Raw genomic sequence first — 21,349 nt, forward strand, 5'->3', positions numbered from 1 at the left:
TCAAGAAAAAGTAGCGCACCAAAAGTCACCATTTGATCACCAGCTAAAAAAAGTTAAAATAAAATATATGGGATGCGAATAGAATTTGACGTGTATTCCTAAAATACATCTGACATAATTTTTTCATGTGTTTTATGTTCTCAATAATCTTGATAATCTTTGCTCATTTTACATGCAAATAAATTAACTATGCAAGTTAACTTTTTAATCCAGCAAATTTCAAGTTAATTTCAACGCCTTAAGAGTTGTTGGGAACAAACTTTCTTTGTATTGACAATACTTTAGCATTTACGCTGCATAGCAATTTAATCAGGATGTTATAATTTGGTTCTGTGTGGGTGTCAACTGACTTGCTTCAAAGTCTGCTTCACATCTACAGAAGTTATTCACAAAGAAGATGCAATTATAATAATCACATGGGCTGACTACAATGTCTAAGGCTCCAGAACATCTCCCTTTGGGAAGGTAGGTTCTGCAACTCCACACATTGGAAGACTTCCCCTGAAAGCAATAAATACATTTCTTGACTTTTGCTGCACAAACCCAGTTTTGCTGGTCCGTAGCAGCAAGCACATAAACAGTCTCCTGTCCAATCTCTCGTCCTTCCACAAGATCTTGGGCAGGAACAGGAGAAAAGGAAAGTCAATACAGGAATCCTTAACAGAAACATTTTAACTAAAAATTACCTTTTCTCCCTCAAGTGTGCCCTCTTTCCTACACTCCAGACATCAAGATACAGTTCTAAATTCTAAATTTTACACTTCTAAGTTCTAAATCCTAATATTTGAAGGAACTACACCAGAAACAACTTCAAATTGCCAATGCAGAGGGCATATAATTAACCTTTTTTTTTTTTTTTGTCCATAGCTTACAAACAGAATGTTTATGAGAAGACTCTTATCTTGATTTACATAACTTGCAGATTGATGGAAAATTCATTACATTCCCCTGTGTAAGTTATTCCATGATTAATTATCCTAATTTAACTACCTTTGCTTTCATGTCTAGGGCAACACAAGAGATTAAGATAAAATTAAAGGCTTCATACAACTATCTCCCCCAAGTTTGTTTAAACCTCTAATACAGTAGATTACTCTATCTGTAAGAGCCAAGAATTTCTCTATTCTTCCAGTTTAGATATACAATACCAGGCCAAGTCACTGGTGCTGTGCAGCTAAACACACAGGCCAGTCGCTGCTGAGGAACAGGAAAGCTAGACAAGGCCAAGTGAGAGATTCCATGTTTTAGCATCTCCCAATGAACTACAAGAATTACCAAGCTTTCATAGCCATTTGTTTATTCTGCTGATTCAGGAAAACAAAAAATTCAGTCCTGTGGCCCGTTTTGTTATTTCAATACCGTAAGACCTCTTTTGTGTGGTCACACATGGGTCAGGAGGCTGGTGACATGGCGTGGAGCTGGACAGAAGGCAGCGGGAAATGCCACGAGTCCCCAGTCCCAAGCCTGGCCCCAACACTGATAAACACACAAAGAACAGGCTCCTGTGAGGTTCTGTGATGGTGCTCAAAATCACACAGGGAAAGATAGACATTAGGGTGCTGGAGCACATCCAGAGGGCAACAAAGCTGGTGAAGGGTCTGGAGCAGAAGTCTTATGGAGGAGTTGCTGAGGGAGCTAGGGTTGCTTAGCCTGGAGAAAAGAATGCTCAAGGGGGACCTTACTGCTGTCTACAACTACTGAGAAGATGTGCAGCCAGATGGGGGTCAATCTCTTCTACCAAGTAACGAGTGACAGGACAAGAGGAAATGGCCTCAAGCTGTGTGAAGGAAGGCTTAGATTGGATGACAGAAAAAAATTCTTCACCAAAAGAGCTGTCAAGCACTGGAACAGTCTGCCCAAGGAAGTGATGGAGTCATCACACCTCTGTGTAGATGTGGTGCTCAGGGACACGGTTTAGCAGTTGACTCAGCTAACCGAAAGTGTTAGGTTAATGACTGGACTCAATGACCTTGAAGGTCTTTTCAAAACTCTGTGATTCTAAGATAAACATCTTAACACACTGATGGAAAATAAAAATGCTCCCATCCCATGGTTGAGAGCAACAGCGCTTCCCCACTGAGGAAGCTTTCCAGCCATGGAAGATATAATTTTTGAGGGATAAAGCTTTAAGTTATTAATAAGAATGAAATCTCTTGACCTAGATTTCCTCCAGCTTAAAAATAAAAGCATATACACACACAACACAGCCTTCCTCTACAAACAGGAACGTATTACGCTCATCATAAGGCAGAGAACTTCAAAACAGATATTTCACAATGAAAACAGAAAAAGGCTTTTTGTGGTCCTTCCTCACCAAGCTTTGTCTAAGAACATGAATACAGATGATGTTTGATTAAAACAGAAACCTGAACCTCAAGTTGCACGTATTTACTTTTCAAAAGCATTTTACAATTTGATTTTCTTCTTGCCTGCTGTGATAATTGATGAAAACTACACAGGAATTAAAATGAACACAGGTGCGTGTCTACATAGTTCAAAGAGATTTGATCTTGAATGACAATAATAATAATAAAAGCTTGAGTATTTTTAGGAGTGGATTTAACATGGCCTAACCAAACAAGCCTAGATTAAAAGCAGCATTTTACAGTCCAGATTTCATGTTGCTGAAATTTAAAATGTGTATTTCACAACGTATCAGAAACTTTTGCGAACAGCACCTGATTTACTTGCATTTACAGTCCTCCATATCATACGTGTCAGAGCAGATCCAGAGAAAAAATAAACAGTACAGAGCACTAAAACACAATACAAGGGCATGTGTTACAAAAGACATTTGGCACTAAATCAACCTTATTTTTAAATTTGTGAGAGGTAAAAGGAAAGCCTACGAGCTGAGAATATCTTTCCGCCAATATACAAATCAGCACAAAACCCATGCTTATTTTCTTTGCCAAATTTATCCTGCTACAGCTGAATCACAACTTCCTTGCACCCATGAGGTCAGGAACCATTTGAAAAGAAATGCACGATACAGCTAATCTTTGTGTCAGCTCATCATACCTAATGCAAAAAACATGATTTTCCCCATTTTTCTGTCCCAGCTTCCTCCAGCAAAGCTAACTAGCATGTTGCTAATCCCAAACTGTTGCACTACCTTGTTAAACAGATTTAAAGGACAAATGCACACAAATCACACAGGATAAAGAATTTATTCTGTGCTCAAGGCTTACTGCTGAGCTTCTATTAAGAAGTGAAAAAAAACCAAACAGCACTTGATTGTATTGAAAACAAATTTATTTGTCTCAAAGGAAGACTCTACACTCATGTAGACATTTTTACACAACAGCTGCTTTCTTGCCTAAACTACCTAAAACACTGTTCCTACAATAACATGTATTCAATCTTCTATCTGAAGCAGAATCCAATATATTTTTAGGCCTCTGAATAGTAACAGCAGGAGATTACAAATATATGAATCAGAGATGGAAGAATTCCCTATCCTCCCTTCCCATGCAGGGGGGGCAAGCTCCTGACTCCATCATATGGGACACAAGAGCTAATCAGCACTTCCTCCCAACAGGCTTAATTTTCACTTAAGCACTTTCTGAGCAGCGAGAATGAGGGAACACTGGCAATCATTTCACAGAAACACATCAGTGAAATTGTCAACATCTGAAATTTTCCCCAGAGGCACCCTGTAAGTTCATTCACCTCCATACATTTTCCTGTACCTTAGCCACAGATTTATACTTTTGTAGCACCCAAATATAAATTAACTCTTAACTCCATGTCAGACATCTTAATGACTTAGCGGTTTGGAAAGCCCTGAAATTTTGACTTTAGATTTTCACACAACTCTCAGAGGACTCACCAGGGCACCAAGCCCAGTTTTGCAATAGACTAGTAAAGAAACTGAAATTAAGACATGAAAACCTGGGAAAAAAAAAGAACCAATGAATCCACCACAAACATATGCTTTTAGTATGTCTTATTTAATCAAAAACCTATCCTATGCCATTACTACACAATTCAAAATTATTTCTTTTAAATCTGTTAGAACACCAAGAAACTAATTTTCCTGTTGCTTAAACCATCTTGTATGCTTGCTATTGATCTAAGTTATAAATACAGATGATTTAAACTGCTCCCTAAATGCAAAACTTTCAAGGATAAACAAAACACTGGAGATAGGATAAAGAGAAAACTGTCTTTTACCAATTTCTTGTCAATTAAATTGCTGAACAAATTTAGTTGCAAGATCTTGTCCTGGCCAATATTAAATCTTAGATGCAGTTAAATTTCTGCACACCACATTCAAAGCTGCAAAGATCATAAAAGTACAAAAGGCAAGACCACTAAAAAAGTGAACCATTACTTTTTACATTTCACAAAATTTTGCAGGTCAGTTCAAGCCCTGGAGAAGAAAAACACTGGCTGTCTTGGGTTGGTTTTTTGGTTTTTTTTTTTTTTTTTTTTTTTGGGGGGGGGGAGGTGTTTGTTTAATTATAGCATAGAATTCTGTACATAAGAAACCATATATATTTACTATAGAGTTTGAAAGTAACGAAGAGGGGACTAAGGCATGCATTGAAAAACACTTAAGACTTCAAATCCAAAATAATTTAGGCACTTAAAAATAACCTAAATATAAAATTGCCATAATTTAGTTTTAATTAACACATAACCAATTTGCTTTCTGCATGAATTTGCATAGCACATGGCTAATTACTATCTTGTGAAGAGTCTGGGGGGGGGGGAGAGGCATAAATCTTTACACAGTTCATCAAAAATAAAAACCAAAATACCACAGTGAATGCCTTTTTTTTTTGTGACAGCAAGTATTAATAAAAACATGCTTTTTAACACACATGCAACTAAACAGGAATAAGACTGTCAAGCGAATCATTGCAGGAAACCCAGGATTAAGGCTGAAACTTTATTCTAATTCTTCTGTTCACAGAAGTAGCGGTCACCAGGCAGTATGTGGTCTGGACATGCACCTGCAACGCATAGGCAGGATTTAAAAGTACTTACAAAGAGATCAAGTTTTGTCTGAGAAAAGTTTCTCTTTGGTTCAGGAAGTGGAGTATCTGCCTTCTCCAAAAAAACAAACAATAACCACGCATATCAGCCTGTCAGTGATTTTGCCAGAACGATAACCTGAATGCGACACATGCACAACCCATCATTCCTGGGGTTGACTTGATAATAGGAAAAAGCTCTAGAAAAGACAAAGGAAAAAAAGAGGCTAAAAAAACAAAACAAAAACAAACAAAAAACAACAACAAAAACCCTCTTGCTGTGAACTTATCAAATAGCTCAAGTTGACAGCCATACCACACTACGACTCTGTGAACTTTGCATCACCTTTATGTAAATTCCTGTATTAACTGATGAAGGCTACCCACTTGATAAAGGTCTCCACAAACTGAGGAGCAGAAGAATTCCTCAAACACAATGGAATTCCCCTAATAATTAAATAATACTATCATTTATCTGGTGCTGCAAAATGACTAGTAGAAGAACAGGGCTAATCTTTAAATATTATCTCCTTTTGCTTAACACAACCTGTTCTCATACTTTCGTACAACATTAGGTGCCGCAGGATGAAACTTCTGGCTGGGCTTGGGACCTCAGAAATTCCAGCTGTCTCTATCTGAGAGCTCTTCTGGTGCACCTGGGAGCTAAGTGAACATTCTCAAGCCCACAGATCCATTTTGTATCATGGAAAAATTGGGTCACCACTAAAAAGTGCATGGGGAGGGGTTTCTAAATCCTGTGATTGTAAGTTTAGCATAGAGTACAATAAAAAGAGAGCCAAAGACCAATATACTTTCCAGTGCAGCAGCTTTGAGAACCATCTGTTTGCCTCTGAGACCAAAGCTACTGCTTTCAGTCCTAAGTCATTTTGCTACAAAAGTTTAAATACTAATGGAGCAAGAGACATTTTGCTTACATTTGGTGCTGTTTCTCTTGAAGTGGAGCACAACTGAATTTGGTGAACTGTACCCATAAACTGGGTTCAACTCCTACTCCATTATTAGCCAAATACTGACAATAATAAAACCATAATTCAGCACTCTGAAGTGGAAATGCTTGCAGGCTACTTTCTGACCCTTTCCCTCAAGGATACATGACAAGCTGATTGCCATCAGGAGTGGTTTCATACCACTTCATACTCTACCACTGGGCTCTTTTATTGCCTGAAGAGTCGGCTCCAGTCCAGCAACAGGTACCACAGAGCAAGGGACAACTTAGTCCTGTACACCACAGAGATGTTTGTTCACTTGAAATCAAGCTACAGGATCACATCACTAAGTAAACAAAGAATTTTATGGCATTCATTATTATTTTAAAGCCGTCAGACATCAGCTGCCATATCTATGAAGAAACTGTCAGAGGCAAGTTAACAAGCTCCTAAAAACTGTAACTCACTGAGCTGATACGAAAAGAAATGGAGAAATGAAACAGTATTTCAACTTCCAAACTGAAGGTGTTTACATAATTAAGATATGCAAATAAGGATAAATAAAAAGAAAGGGAAAAAAAAACCTTAAAAAGCTCTGACTATATCTGCACTCATTTTCCTACTTACAAAGCCATGGCCTTGACTGAAAATCAAGTACTAATACTAATCGTTATTTAAAATTTCATGGTAATTATATAACTTATCCTTTTAAACAGTTTACTGTATTAAATACCAAACAGCTTTATCCTGCATAAAATCAAGCCAAGATACAACAGAGCCCCTTCACCGCAATTCTCAGTTTTTCCTTTGAAAAGCAAACTCATTATGTTCTATAAAGGGAATAAAGTCTCTAAAAGAAGACTAAATTCTTTCTTTCTCAAAGGCAGGCTCCGAAGAGATTGCATAAAAAGAGATTTTATTCTTGGCTCAAATATGAGCATTTGGGAATCACTACTTTTGAGCAAGGACTCACCCACTTAAAGGCAGAAGAATTTATTTTGAAAACTGGTGTGAAATTTCAGTGGTAAAAAAACCCCCACATGTATTTTGCACTTCCCAGCTTTTGGTACTTTTCCAGTTAAGACAAAAATCTCAAAATAACCTCCTCCCCATATAACTATTTTCTCACAGATGCTGCCAAGCTATCTTATACCAAGAAGCAAGAACTTCTACAAGAAAATAACTATTTCCAGATAATCCAACTCCAAGGATTAACAGGAAGATAAAAGCAAGAGCATTTCAGGAATTTTAGGAGAGAACCTGAGAGAGGGACCTGGGAAATACATTTCACTGGGTACTCACCTCAGTCTGCCTTGTCACCAGTCTGTTCAGCATCCTTCAGAAAATATGGGGGAGCAATGTTGTAGCTCAGAATTCATGGACAACCTCTCAAAGCACAGGGCAGGGTGAGAGTTTGAGCCCAGCCCTCCTGCTAAGGACTACGTTCCTACCATAGCTAACGTTCCTCAGAGGAGCAACGCTTCCCCTTTGGATGCAGACCATGTACTGGAACTGTTTCCCAGACTCAGTCCAAACCAGCTGCAGAAAGGGAAAGCTCATCTAGAAGATCAGATCAGATCCCCACAGAAACATTTAGGACTTTTAAACAAAGAATATTATTTGTGTGCGGACACATGTGGACACCATCCTGTTACAGAAAGAATACCAAGGGACAGAGAGGAGGATTCAGGCTTCTGTCTCCAAGATGATTCAAGATTACCTGCAGATATCCACATAACAGTTTCTCAACTGTTGAGGAATGTTGTAGATGCCAGTTAACGGCACAAACCAGAAACCAGATCAACTCCTTTTCCCCATCTCATGCATGCTTTCCTGGAAATGTTCTTTTGTGTATTCTCATACTGTTTAATGTGAAGGATTTGTTATTTCTCTCTATTTAAGATGCAAAATCTCAACTATGACCTGTGACCACTCTGCACAGCTGAATTCCCGGCACAGCATCCAATGAATCATCTGCAGTTCTCCTGTTAAGCGTCCGTCACGTAACCAGAGATGAGACGCCACAGGATTCAGGAGGGATGGCCAGGTAGATTCTATGGTCCAACCCCAAGGCCAGCCATGCCCTAATCCAAGAGAGAAGCAGGCCAGGCTATGTCCCGTGGGCACCTGCAGGAAGCCTGAACTTGGGGCACAGCAGGGAGGCTCTGTGCTTTCCAGGGGCTGCCTCTTCCCAAGATCATCGGGAAGCACAGCTGCAAGGTGCACCCTGCTGCTCGGACAAGCCCAACACGTGCATCCTGCCATCAGGATGGAACAGAGGACTGAGGAACGACTGCCCAAGCAGGCCCTTGGCTTCTGCCTGGCTCCAGATGAGTCTCTATGAGCTGCCTTTACAGCAGGAATGGGGAAAAAACCAGCATCAGATGGTGCCTATTTTGATAGCTGCCCTCCTATCACAAGTTATCAGTCTCCAGCTACAATTACTGTACCAGGCACCAGATCACCTTTTCTTTTCCCTTTTTATTTAAATGCCCACACCCTGGAATGTACAGAGGAGTAAACTAAGGCACTTCTATTATATAGGTCAAGTCCTGGCCTGTTCATCTACATACATTAGCCTACAAGTAAGGTACTACAGACATCAAAAATGAAGCACTACTAATGGTTAGCTCAAATACACATCCTAGGCACTGTTAGAAGAAAAAAAAACAAAACAACCAACAAAAATTAAGGCAACAGAAGAGTAACAGAGACAGTAAGGCGGTACTTAATTTTAATCTTTTTCCCAAGAAAATTTTCCCTTGTGAACACTTAGATGTATTTTATGATTAGACAACATAATAAACTAGACTTCTTAATTTTATTTCACTTTACATTTTCTATGTAGTCAGGCTGAAGACCAAATATATAAATCAAGATAACTCTGATCTGTCTTGAAATGTGCTTTTAAATCATCTGAAAACTTTGTACATGGTTTCCATGCAGAATACATCTTTTTTAATGAAGAACATATCCCCTTTCTTCCCAAATCAGAAGAGAATTGGTTAAAACAAAAACCATCATGCAATTGAGAACATATAAGCAGGTATGTTCTGTAATTTCTCATCAGGGAAAAGTTCTCCTATACTTTAAGCTGCCAAAGTATGTGAATTTGTGATCAGAGATAATATTAAAAGAAAGAGAAACTGGACAACAACCCAATGGCACCCTCCTTTCACTGTCAGAAGTCTTCCGAGGTACAAAGCACAGAAGCCACAATTAACTCAGCCATACTCTAGCACTGTAATTCCCTCCTCCATATCCAAGCTCTGACTCTTCCTTACCCTTGGAGAACACTCACTATAGATGCCAGTGAAGCTTATAGGGCAGTGACCACAGTGTTTCTGACATTCTCATTTACACTTTTATTAATTGCTATGTCAATGAGTTAGTTGATCATGGAAAAAAATTGTAAGAGCTGTTCAACTTGGCAAATAAGATATACCTCACCTCAGTTCTGTTTATCTTGTTATCAGAGACTGCAATCTTTGCAATTATGAAAAAGTGAGTTCTGACATTGACTTGACAAAAATTCCAGCCTAGGAAAATCTCTGCATTTCTGTGTAGCTCTGCAAAACAACTTCAAAGAAAGAAAGAAAAACAGAACTTGTGCCCATGTGACTGTGCTACAGAAGAACAAGAGGCCATTATCTCCACTCCAACATATCAGTTATTCTAATAACACTTTAAGTGAATTTTAGGAGTTTGGTATTCTATATATTGACTATTAAGAAGAAAAATGTATTAAGGAAACAATGGGAAATCCACATTTGCAACTCCAGAACTGTAATGCAAAAAGGGCAACATAGAGAACTATTTTATTGCTTCTTTCAATTCAGTATATTATGGTGTTAAATTCTACTTCATTGAAGTCAGACTTCATGGGGATTGTCAGCACTCTTCTGTCTGGTTCAATGTCAAGAATAGCTGACATAATTTTCAAATATGACACGGCTTTCACAATTTGCACTAAGTTGAATGAAGTATTCCATGAAAGCAAATCACACTGATTAAGGAACAGGTTTTTTTTGCTTCTCATTAGAAGATCAGCTTTAAATTAGTAGAAGTTCAAGACATGGGAAAGACGTAGGAGAAAGACTGGAACCTCACAGCATGCAACTTTGCATTAGACAGTATCTGTATCAAAACGACCATGATACAAGCTGCCTCCTTGCCTCCATGTCCAACTCACACAGCAATTCCTTCAAGCTCGAACCTGCGGCAACAGGTGACAGCCTCTGCAGAGCTGCAGTGCTAACCACATCCACCGCAAGGGCTTTTTGGATACCAGCCTTTGTCCTTCCAGTCTGCACCTTGCTGTCCCAGGTCAGCTGCAACACCTACAGGGAACAGCATTGTCAGGGAAAGTGTTCTGGGCACACAGCAAACCGAAACAAAGGTACTGTGAGAGTGAGCATGGATCTGTTGGTGGGCAGCTCTTCTACTCAGCAGCTATGCTGCTGCCCTCTGAGCAAAATATATTATACCATCCTGCCATTCACCAGTAAAGCAAGCCTTACTGTCACTAGTAGCATACGATTAGCACTGACCACAACAACAGCACAGGAGACAAATATTCCTCTCTGGCTCAGCAGCACAGCCCACACAATCTAGTCAAATACACGTAGGAGGTGGAGTGTGAGGATCTGATTTCATACTGGGGCAAGGCACCTTATTAAAAAAAAAAAAAAAAATCTTTTCAGTAACAGTCATCCAGAAGTAATATGGAAATCAAATTAGTTGATTGCAACAATCTAAACAGCATCATTTGATATGTTCATAGAGGTTCTTGGATAATGGAAGTTTAGAAGGAGAAATCCTATATTTTATTAAATTCAGCATAGCTGGGGGAGAGGGCCTCCCCTTACAGCTTTTGCCTACTGCATTTTAGGCCAATGAAGTAATGAAAACATTAATGCAGCTTAGCCAGCAAAGCACAAGTTAATTCAGCTTCTATCTCTCCAAAGCCTATAATTTCTCTGGTCTAGTCTTCATGAAGAGCACTTAAAAATGTTTCAGACATAAGATGAACATCCACATAATCATCTCTGCATATGCCTGTTAATGAGAGGAATGGATGCTACTCCAGAAGGCACTGCAGAGTACACAGTTCTCTTCCCAGGCACTGGGGAAGCACAAGCAGGTGTAACTGCAAGGTTAGGATATAAAAAGTAAGCCCAGGAAATGACATGCAGGTTCTACCAGGACACTATGGATAAGCCAGTCATGAGGGCACAGCTGTTTCATAGCTGCACAACATCCAAATCTCCATGATTGCACAGGATGCATACACATGAAGGCCCAGCATGAGCTATAAAGTTGACACAGTATGGGCTTTGGGGACAGAACGGGGACAGTAGCAATACAGGGAACCAACAGAGGGAATCTCAAACAAAAGTCAAGAGCTGCCTAAGATGTGAGATGCCACTGGAACCCAGGGAGGACACCATACTCCTAATCCTCCATATAATGCTTACAAAGGGGTCCTCTAGGACAGTCCCATATCAATTTTTTTTTAGCCCAGCATCTGATTTTTCACTCTTCAGAAGATAAGCCCTTACTTCCTGGTGTTAAGGGAGGCCTCCTTATTTTTTCATTCACATTCAGCATTTACTCAGAAAATTTTTCTTCATTTCTCATCCCTCCAGCCTGCATAATAATACAGGTGATCAAGAATAGTAGGCCACTGATTCAATTTTGCATTTTTATTACGTTTGGGAGAAAGTCTGCTGCAATAATCTTGTTCCAGCCCAACAGCACTTCTGTTCTTTAGTATATATTCTGGAAAAAGCCCATGTAGACAAACTAGCAGGGTGATATTTCACATAATTCTTTGTCTTCCTGGTCCAATCTCTCATTTAACTCATGTTTGCTGCCAGTTTCCAGGTTTCTAGGTCAGGAGACAGTGTTTCATACAACTGCCTAGTATGCCAGGATGGATAGCTTCACAACTGGGTGCCACAGCATCAGAACAGCACTAAGGTGTAGAGCCAAGAGACTTTTAGGAATAAACAGTATCAAAAAATAAAATAAAATCAGAAATGCCAAAGAGCAGTTGATGGTCCCACCTCTCAGAACTATGAAATACCCATTTAAAATTTCACTTCCAATAGCAACAATGCAAAGAAGCTCCCAGAAAGGCGTGCAGCAAATTACTGCCCTGAATACTACCAAATTTACATTTGCTGAGTGAAAACCATTTGTCTATTTGTGTGCATTTCTGCAATTGCACTCTTTATTCATTAAGAAGAGAAATTGCTTTTTTAATGCAATCTGCTACTATTCAGATGGCAAAACAAAGTAATGTCTGGTAGCAGACTTGCTGTTTTTGGCTTTAGAAGGTTAGGGGGGTTTCTTCCTCTCTTCCTGTGAGAGGAAAGCTTTTCCCAAAGGATTCAAGCAATTTCATAAAACAAATGTAAAAACAAAGACACTTTTGTTTAAGGACTGAAGGGTTTGTTTTGATTTAAGGGAGATTGAGAGGGAAGGAAGAGAGAAATGGTACTGATCATCTTTCAATAAAACAGGGGGGAGGGGAGGGGGAAGAAAAAAAAAAGAATTCTCAGTCCTGAAAGAAATTTGTGTGATAGTACAAACTTGCTATAATAAACAGGCCATCAGAAAACAAATCAAAAATTATTTTCTAAAGAAACAAACTTGTTTATTTTAGTCACAACTGAACACCTCAAATGACTACAGCAAAGATGAGAGGAAAACAACCTTTCTCTCCAAATTAACGAGAACATTGTGCACTCTTGTATGCTGTGTTTCATTGAGGAAAGAGAGACACTGACTCTAGAGTCTATCAAACAGAAAGAAAGGGATCTGAGGGGGAAAGATCTGAAACCTGTGGTTTTAAATACATAAAGATTTGATGGATTCACTTCAGCTGGAAGTTCTGAAGCTCAACCTAATAAGCATAATTCCATTTGCAGGAACTAGGACCCAACACTACAACAGGAGTAAACCCCAAACTTCCACAGAAAACCATGCAAAATGAACAGCACAGCAACAATAAATAAAGGCAAAATTAACTAGAACACCTGAAATCCTTCAATAAAGCATGTATGGAGACCTTGCAAGAAATCTGAAAAAACAGACCTTCACATCTGCAATACTCCCCAAGCATTTGTACAAACACATTACAGAAATCCCACATTACGGAAGTGCGAATCTACTTTCTGATTAGCAGATACTAATCAATAAAATCAACCGATTTATCAGTAAGTTCCTACATATTGTATCAAGTTTTGTTATGTAGAGAGATGATCACAAGGATCCTCAGTGACAAAACAGCATTTACCCAAACGGAGCAAAAGCAAACCATGAAGTCCCATTCACACTGCCTACCATTTAAATTCACTCAGGATTGACACTCATTGCAATTATCATTCAATACCCAAACTAACATGCTGGCACAACCCAACAGTAATAAAATTCAGTAATATAGCAACTCAGAAAGGCAAAACAACACAGATAATAAGACTCCTGTAATTAAAATACAACATGCACAGCAATATATCATGTTACCTACTTGTACTTACATGAGCAATTTACAAATGCTAGTAGTAAATATGATTTTTTTAAAATATAATCTTGAAGTATGTGGCTGCATGAGAAGTGACAAAAGGTTCTTAAGTAAGATTTTTAAAATGATCTAAACCCATTGGAGTCAGGAAGACAACAGATTGCCAAACACATCACAGCAACATTAAGTTTTATATATATGAAATAAAGTACAAATAAAATGCATATTATCGTCATCTCCACCATCTCAAAAATGTTTTACCCAAGCATTACTTAAATGATTCTCACCCATCCTAATTTAAACTGCATATATCTATATATGCACATGCACAGAGTTTCCTTCTGGTTGCCTGACCTCCCAAGTAGTAGCGTGCACAGATTAACTTATCAAATAGAGAGAGACAACATACAAAGGTTATTACAAATCCAAAGGTCTGGGTCCACTCATGAAATTGGGCAGTTACTTAAAACAGACTTCTCTAATACTATGGAGGGGCACTGGATGAAGAAGACAACTTAGACAACACTCAACTCTATTATTACCTTCCCTATCCAATAAAGTCTTAAAACATTTCCTCCCATTTCTTAATGCAGACTTTTCCAAGACCTCAGATTGTAACAGGAAGTTATTTGAGTGATTTTTTTGTTTTTAAAGAACACAGCAAAGCATCAGGAGACAAGTGTTCTGCTCTTTGATTTGCTAGAGACTGTTTGAATTTAGGTTGACTCTCTCCCTTGTAAACATGAAATAACTTTTCCACCTCATCCATTAACATTTGGGACTTGAAGGCTGTCAAGTGAAAGCTGTTATAATGCCCAGCACAGCCTTAGTCTCATCTTTTTTAACTATACACCCAACACTTGTATAACAGGGCAATGGCAGTAAATTAAAAAGTAAGCGAACAGCCTAACAGTGCGTGCTAAAAGCTACCAGGACAATAAATTCTATTTTCCCTGGGATGGTTTAATCATTCTTCTGATCGTTCAACACAATCTTTTCACAATTGCTTCCTGTGGGGCATGCTGACGCATTGAGTTCATTACGTAGCTCCTCTTTAAAGCAGAAAATGCACAGCCATTTAGAGGAAAAGCCTAAAATAGTTCAGATTTTTAATAAACTACACTGGAAGAGAGTTTGCAACTGGATTATTTCTAAGGAAGTGCGACACCTGCCTTATAAATTCATAACAGTCACAAAGCAATATCAAAATATTGATCTTGCTTTGATGTACAAACATGCTCAAAGCACCTTATTTTTTCAATGGTTCTTCTCAGAATACGTTCACATAGCTGACATATTCATGTTTCTTTCTGAAGTAATCTTAAAACTCCCAGACGTTTCACATGGCATTCACAGACCAGCCAATAAACAGACAGAGACTGATGCTATAGCAAAGATCAAACAAAGTCAACATGGCATAGCCTTCAAACCACATGTGCCATCTTCACACTTTTCAATGGGGCACATGTCTCTTCACTGTGTACCAGTCAAGTCTTCAACATTGTCACTAGAGAAAGAGTGTTTCAACTGGCACACCTCATACCTCAATTTCTTCCCAGTGGTTAGGTCACATTGGCCTTTCCATAGCTCAGCACCAACACCTGGGCCAAGCACTGCAAAACAAAGCCACAGACAAGGACACGTCCCCCCAGCTGGGAGCCCCCACCATGGATCTTCAACAGTTCCACACTTCATCTACTGCACAAGGCTCTGCCCCAGGCAGTCTCCTACTCCCAGGAGCACAGCCCCAACAGGAGGATGCAGCCAGTGCCATCAAACACTCCTAAGACCAGAGAGCATGAAATCAGGCAGAGGATAAAGATGGGCACTCACTCGACAGGAGAACATAACCCTTTTATTTATTTATGGGTGCAAGTCAGCCAACCTGACCTCCAGCCTGCATGTCCATTTATGCATTTGCTGTCCCACACATATTAATTTGCAGTTATCTTTAATATTTTATGAGTTCAGCTTAATTCCACTCCATTACGCACTAAAAACAGAACAAAACAGCTACTAATGTCATAGATAAGTGTTTTTACCTGCTATAAATTGCAGCCATCACGTGACTAGACAATGCACCCCAAAAATAAGCGCTTCTGCTCATCACACCTCCTTTACTGAAGTGAATTCTATTTCTGTTGATTAACTGTGAATACCAAAGCATAAAACATGGCAGCTTACCTGAACTGCTCAATTCCTGAACAGTAACATGCAAACTTGGATACTTAGCTGAGACTCAGGATCCATACAGCTAGAAACACATCCAAAATCTGACAGCAAGGAAACTCCTTTTGAATTCCCCACATACATTACTCTTGTATTCACTCATCAAATTACCCTTCTGCACATCAAGTTTTTAACCCAAAATCACAGATGAATCTTCAGTTTATGACCCTTCCTCCTCTGCAAGAATTTGCCTCAGGGAACATCTAAGCAGCTGCTATCTCCCATCTCTACCATTACTAAGACACAAAAGCCAGAATAGTCTAAGTTTTGGTCTCTCATCTAACTCCAGACTGTTCGCAATACATGTTCTTTGTAGCTTGGATGGTCACCTACATGTTCCACTAGGATTTAATATTTCCTGTACATAAGTGCCCAGAACTTTGTACAGTATTTGACACAAAGTCACCCTAATGCATTGGCTAATAACTTGTCTATCTTCACTGAAGAGCTCTTCCTGAGCATCACATTTGCTCCCATTTCACGGTCAGTAGCAAATAAGTCATCCCTGTTTGACTAGGACAGTCAGGCCTTTTCCTCCAAACCTGTTTTAAGGGATGACTTGCCAGTGGATAGCAGATTTGTTGCTAATAACCACTCAGTAGATAACTTTGCTTTTAGAGCTATTTAACTTCCTGCCATTCCTATTGTTTCAGTCATCAGAGACATTCAATTCTTCCTGTGTAATAATCCAACCCACCTCGGTGCTGACTACATTTCCCAACTTTGCCTCATCAGCAATCATCCTTCTCATACAGTTATTTCAGCTAGTATGGTGAAGTAAAGAGACCAACAAGCTCCCCATTAATACTGATGCAGGGCATGAATAATTCCTTTATTCAGGCAGGAAAATTCATAATTTCTTCTTCAGCACATACATTTAGCTAAGCCTCACACTTCCAATCTAGTTCTTTTTGGTGTATATACATGGAACTGATGCCTTCTTCTCCTATTGTCTAGGACATTCAGTATTTAACCAATAATAATATGACTTTAGTCTCCCATGACCTAATTGTGGGAAATACATGATGCATTTTATCCTGTTTTCCACTTAGCTTTGTATACTTAATTACTTTTTCCCTTCCAAATTTATTCTAAATCCTTGAATTCCATTGTGATCAGAGTAAAAGTGTGAAGATAGCATTCCCTTCTCCTTTTAAAATAAGTAGAACTATATATCTTTTGCTATCACAATTGCTACCTACAGCCTAACAGATAACACCCAATTCTGTTTTTTAGCCTGGCTCCAGTGCCCTGCATCAGCTCTTTCAGAGCCCAAAAGCAGAGACCCTTAGACTTAGCTTGACTGGGAGCAGACATAAGGCATTTATTCTAGTCATTTCCATTTGGCACCCTGTTTTTCAAATCCTCATGGATATCTAAAACTAAACAACTAAAACAAGAACTGCTAATTTTAGAGGCATCAAGCATTTTTCATACAGCCTGGTCCTCACAACATCATAGCCAAATTCTCTTCTCCTGCTCTTTCTATTTCAGCCCCCCTTCATCTTAAATTTCTTCATCCTCTAGCTTTTGGCTATCCCTGCAGTTTCTGCTCTCCAACAATCAACCCCCTCCTTTACTTCATTCCTTTTAGGTTTTCTGCTAACTTGCAGTATCTTATTCTCACAGCAAGGTCCACAGCCCCACTTGGCAAGCTTTTCCCCCTCCTTAAAATGCAGTTTCCAAGCAGCTATTATTGTACCTTTCACTTAAGACAGTCCAAGCTTTTTTTTTTTTTTTTAATTTAAACCTCCAACTCCTACAGGCCTTTAGCTCCATGGACAACACAAACTAGTTCTTTTAACTTCTCAGAACTTGCCCTACTAAAATAAAGCTTCCTTGAAAGAAAAACACTTTGTAGCTGACATATACTTACCCTTCAGTTTAATTCAAAATTATTAATTTGTGGATGATCAACACATGTGCTTAAGGCCTTATGGAAGGGAGCCATAATCCAGCAGCAGAATTCAAGACATACTGTCAGCCAGTGAGAGACCAGAGATGTTCCAGAATTTAAAAGTACACCCTCTGGTTCTGGAAAGGCTGTAAACACAAGCCTTCATTTACTCTGCATTCCACTACAATTAATGGCCAAAATCTACCCTATGATAATTCAGTGTACTGACTTCTAACTTAACTGGTCAGCACTAGGAAACACACTTACAAAAGCACATTTGAGAAACACCTTCCCTTTACACACTAGCACACTATCCAAAATGAGCTCTGTAGCTCCAAACAATCAAAACATGTTTGCAAAGTCGCATCCTATAATTCAACTCAGTTTCACCTCAGTAAATCAACCTTTAGACCTCCAGATTTTGAAACAGAAGCATGAACCTTTAACAGAAAACCATCTCCCACCCAGTGGAAGCCTGCACCTAGATTAACTGTAGCAACAAGTGGATCTTCAGCATGGTCACCACAAGCCTAAGAGGGGCAGAGAAGGGGAGCACAGATGGCCAGCTGCTACATCACAACACAGGAAGAGCTTCTTAGCAAAGTGGCAGTAAATGATCTCCACGTGAATCTGGAAAACATGGCTTCCCTCTTAATTTTATTTAGCTTGTGATACAATTTGCTTAACATGGAGGCACTGGCACGAAGGCAGTCCAGGCCTTCTGTGCAGCAGGAGTGAACTTGCTGGCATGGGTTATCAGTCCCATCGAGGCAGTAAATCACACTTACCACCACATCCCTGGTATGCCTGCTCCTACACAGCAGTGCACAGGCACCTGCCTGCTGCCTCCTGAAACCCAGAGGGGAAACTCAGTACCGCAGCATGAAATATCAACTGACATGCTAAGTTAGTAACCCACAGGAAATGGGGGCCCTGAAAGGGCACACAGCTCTGCCAGCTCCAAAAGCCTCACACCATGGCGAGGGCTGCCCACCATCCTGAAGGATCAATGGTGGTCTCTGCACCCACCTCCCTTGGCCACCAACACCATCATGTTCACCTCCCCATGGAGCACCTCCCGGCCGCTGCTGCCTTCTGCTCTCATGACCAGTCTCACCAGTTTAAGCCAAACCTTTCCAGCGGCAGGGTGAGTGTTCTGCGACACTCCAAACTGGGGAGCATGGCATTGGACACCTTGAAAAAGCAAGTCATTGTTAGCCATTCACAAAGAAATAGCATCCTACCTTTCACTCCAGAAGTGCTTAAAAGTGTTTTATCCTGTTAATTGTAGGTCAGTTGAGCGCATGTGTGGTATAGATTACACCGACCCTTTTAGAGCTCTCAAATTTTAAATAAGTAGGACACTTAACATTAGATGCCCATAAAGCTGCATACCTCCTGTACACTACACACCAAGATCTGCCAGTAGGCTTTAAGGCACAACTAAGGAATAGTTGCTTTATAAAGCATGGCTCTCACAGCACACAAGTACAAACATGAAATAATTTATGAATGCCAAGTCTGACCCTGTACCACATTAAATCAATACAGGCGTTTTACAGAAAAATGCCTGTATTGCATGAACTGAAGTGACCTTTGCAAAGCCACTCAACAAATCAGCACCAGATTTACAAACAGTACAAGTATTTAGTACAATTCAGTACAGCTGGGTGATAAAAAGGTCTACATTAAAGATAAAAGTTGCCCTAATCTTTACAAAATGCAATAGCATTGTCATTGCAAGCACAAAGATGTTTCATCCTTAAATATCTGAGTATCCAGAGACTTTAAACAGGAAGAATCAACACGCAAAGGAGCATGAAATTTAAGCTTTAAATGTTAACACTACGATTCACTGGAGATGTTGACTTGCCAGTACCAGGTCTTCCCAAGTTTTAACCTTCTTGTCTGCACTATCAGCTGCCATATATATTGGACCCTTAGACACAAATAATCCCATTGCCTTCCCTCCTTTTCACAGACGCCTGAGCGAGGGAAGGAGGACAACAAGGAAAAAAACCCCAAAGCGTTTAAGCAAATTACCTTTTGAAGCAGCCTCCTTCCCTCGCCCAGTTAAAGTTTTCTTGAGGTCAGATTAGCACTCCGAAAGGAGAGCAGGCGCCGGCAGGCCCCTTGGCAGGCGGTGCTGTGACAGACGCGGGGCAGACCCGAGGGAAGCAGCCATGTGCTCAGCCCCGCATCCCCCAGAAAGGGCATCCCGGGAGGAAGTTCTCACTTCGCACCGACACGGGGAAATAACTCGGAGGAGTCCAACAGCTATCGCTTCCAGCGGCTTTCTCCTGGGCCATATGTTTTCCCCTGCCATTTAGCGAGGCATTTCGGAGGAGCCAAACCGCCCTACCCGCTCCGCCGCGAACCGCCGCGAACCCGCTCGCGGTCTGGGGGTCGAAGCCACCGCCCCAGAGGCGGGGGGGGGTTGGAAGCCGGCTCGGCCGGCGGGGCACCACCGGCGACACCCACCCCATGGGGCTGCGCTCCGTCCCCGCCGGGAGCCGCCCGCCCGCCGACCCCCGGCAGCGTGGCTGGGCTGAGCAGGGCTGGGCGGCTCCTGCTACAGCCCCGGCTGGGGCGAGCCCCCCGCCCGCCCCCGGGGCAGCGCGGCGCCGCAGCCCCTCCGCCAGACACCGGCCGGGGCTGGTAGCGGGGGGTCCCGCCCGCCCCCGCTCCCGGGGCCGCCCCCAGCCAGCGGGGGAGCCGCGGGACGGAGCCGCGTTCAGCCCCGAGCCGGCGCCGCGCCTCGCCCTTACCGTCCTGGCCAGCGCGGCGCGGGAGCCCCCGGAGAGGAGCGAGGCGAAGCCGCGGGGAAGCGCCAGCAGCCGGGGCCGAGAAAGCCGCCGCCGCGGCCGCGAGGAGAAGGCGGAGGGGGCGGAGGATCGGCCGCGGAGGGGCGGAGACGGGGCCGGGGGCGGGCCCGGGCCCCTGGCAGCCGCCCGCCCGCCGCGGAGCCGGCGCTTCCTCTCGACGGGCTGCCGAGCCGATCCGGGCCGGGCCGGGCCGGTGGAGCGCGGAGCCCGGCGCGGGCAGCTCCGAGCGGGCGCTGGGCTCGCCCCTTCCCCGGGCAGCGCCGCACCAAGGGGAGCCGCCGCTGCCGCCTTTGTGCGGCCGAGCGGCGCCGGGAGGGCAGGCCGGCGGCTGGCACGCTGGGCGCTTCTCCCACACGGGGATTGTTCCTCCGGTACTGGCAGGCGCGGAGCAACTTCACCGGAGTTAATTTGGGTCTGTGATGAAAACTCCTCCACCTGTGCCAAATGCTGCTCGGCATCCAGCGCTAAAGTCAGCCTACGCGCGGTGCTTCAGCTGCCTGTTTATGCCTCAGGAGCTGACTGGTGACTCCTGTTAAATTAAGGGTGGGTTTTTTATTGCTCAGGGTAGATGGCATCGCGAAGATTGGTATCTTAGTATTCTGTGCTTGGCAGCAACCAAGAAGCATTGAAAAACGAATTTCAGATAGAGCTTTACCCCATTGTCTGTGGTAGGTCACAGGTCTTTCAAATGTAGCTACCCATTTGCTTATTGATCTACATGTCCAATTAATGTACCATTCTCAAAGCTTGCTTTTTTTTTGCTTTTTTTTTCTCTTCCCCCCCCCCCCCACCCCCCTTTTCGCAGTACTTTAGTGCTCATCCTTTAAATCTCCTCCAAGCTTACCGATTTATTCATTCGGTTCAGGTACCGGAGGTCAACACATGCAATCCAATCATGCCAGTTAAAACAGTAGAAGGAGGAGAATTTCCCCTCATTCACA

General features: G+C 41.7%; 1 protein-coding gene across 4 annotated transcripts in view; it reads right to left on the reverse strand.

The window, feature by feature from the left end:
- Positions 1-20,466, reverse strand: part of FAM110B (family with sequence similarity 110 member B) — a 112,625-nt gene extending 92,159 nt beyond the window's left edge. For 2 of the 4 annotated variants that reach the window (XM_040076537.2, XM_058422613.1), the window contains exon 1: positions 19,627-19,798. The gene's annotated coding sequence lies outside the window, so the exon portion shown is untranslated. Of the gene's footprint in view, positions 1-19,626; positions 19,799-20,351 lie in introns of those variants that run through there. The other 2 variants (XM_040076530.1, XM_058422618.1) reach the window with 2 other exon arrangements.
- Positions 20,467-21,349: the final 883 nt, after the last annotated feature.

The sequence above is a fragment of the Hirundo rustica genome, chromosome 1, assembly GCF_015227805.2.
Source record: "Hirundo rustica isolate bHirRus1 chromosome 1, bHirRus1.pri.v3, whole genome shotgun sequence".
NCBI classification, from domain to species: Eukaryota; Metazoa; Chordata; class Aves; order Passeriformes; family Hirundinidae; genus Hirundo; species Hirundo rustica.